The sequence below is a fragment of the Daucus carota genome, chromosome 3 (assembly GCF_001625215.2).
Source record: "Daucus carota subsp. sativus chromosome 3, DH1 v3.0, whole genome shotgun sequence".
Lineage (NCBI taxonomy): Eukaryota > Viridiplantae > Streptophyta > Magnoliopsida > Apiales > Apiaceae > Daucus > Daucus carota.
In genome coordinates this window covers 49,277,365-49,279,251 of record NC_030383.2, presented here as the reverse complement: position 1 = coordinate 49,279,251, position 1,887 = coordinate 49,277,365, and positions in this window count along the sequence as shown.

Here is a 1,887-nt window from a genome sequence, read left to right as displayed (position 1 = left end):
GAATGCAATGCTACCATTAATGAAATGTCTACAGAATTGTATCATTTGCATGTTTCTTTAAAATCTCTCACTAAGGAAAATAGTAGAATTAAGGAAGCTAACACCTTTCTAAGTGATAGAAACAGTGCCTTAGAAGCTCAATTTATTGAGTTTGAGAAGCTGAAAATTGAGTGTCAGACAGCCAAGGATGATCTCTTGGTTGTTCTGAAAAGAGAAGAGATCATAAGAAAGCAGCTTGATAAGGAACAAGAGATTATTGCCAAATGGAAATCTGGTAGAGATGTTTCCACCAATATCATCAACATGCAAGGTAGAGAGACCTTTGTAGAGAATGAGTGGAAGAGGAATAAGAAAGTGCTTGAGATATCTGGGAACAGTTCAGGTGATGAGAATACTGATGATGATCATCAGTTGAAGAACAAAGTCTCAACTGATGAGAGTCATCAGTTGAACAAAAACTCATCAGTTGACAAGAGTGTTCTCAAGAAGCTTAACAAGAAATATGGTCCTGTTAAAAAGAATTTTGTTAAAGGTGAGAATAGTTCTTCTGAGACCAGTGATAGTATTAATAACACTCTTAATTCCAGTAACAAGAACAAGAAGAAGTTGGATACTAGTGAGCATAAATCTGAGGAGACTAAAAAGAAGAAAGGAAATAGAAATGGCAAAATAGGAGTTAACAAGCACACCAATTACACTCCCAATGCTAGTGCTCTTAGGAAAACCTGCAGCAAGTGTGGTAGTGTAAATCATTTATCTGCCAATTGTAAAACTGTGATTGCTCCTAATTTGTCTTTGCCTATTCCTATGACATCTGTTCCTCACATGAATTTATCTGCTATGAATATGATGCCTGGTTTATTGCCTCACAATCCTTACTCTCAGCCTAACATGCCATATATGTTCAATCCTTACTTCAATGCCTTTAACATGCCTCAATTTCACTCAAATTTGCATGGAATGAACAATTTATGCATGTCTCAAAGGCCTGTGTTTGAAAACAGAGTTGATGTTCCAATTTCTCAACCAAAACCAAAGATTGAACCAATTCAATCCAAGAAAAAGGCTGAGAAAGTGGAAAAGGCTGCTAAGACTAACAAATCTGGACCCAAAGCAATTTGGGTACCAAAATCAACTTGATCTGTTTGTGAAATGTGTGCAGGGAAACCACAAGAAGAATTTGTGGTACTTGGATAGTGGATGCTCCAGGCACATGACTGGTGATTCCTCCCTGCTCACAAAGTTTATGGAGAAAGCTGGCCCTAGCATTACCTTTGGAGATGACAGCAAAGGATATACTATGGGATATGGCTTGATTGCAAAAGAGAATGTCATCATTGATGAAGTTGCATTGGTGTCTGGTCTTAAGCACAACTTGCTTAGCATCAGTCAGCTCTGTGACAAAGGTTACAAAGTTAGTTTCACTCCTGCAGCCTGTGTTGTCACCAAAGGAGATGACAACAATGTGGTTCTGATTGGACAAAGAAAAGGAAATGTGTATGTAGCTGACTTCAATTCTGTAAAGTCTGAATCTATCACTTGCCTTCTCAGCAAAGCAAGCTCAGATGACAGTTGGCTATGGCATAAGAGATTGTCTCATCTAAATTTCAAAACCCTGAATGAGTTAGTAAAGAAGGACTTGGTAAGAGGTCTACCCAAGCTGGAATTCTCCAAAGATGGATTATGTGGAGCCTGTCAGCTAGGAAAGCAAAAGAGAAGCTCTTTCAAAAGCAAAACTCTTTCATCAATTGTGAAGCCCCTTCAGCTCTTGCATATGGATTTGTTTGGACCAGTCAACATCATGTCTGTTTCAAAGAAGAAATATTGCCTAGTGATTGTTGATGATTTTTCAAAATTCACTTGGACTTTCTTCCTGCATTCTAAGGA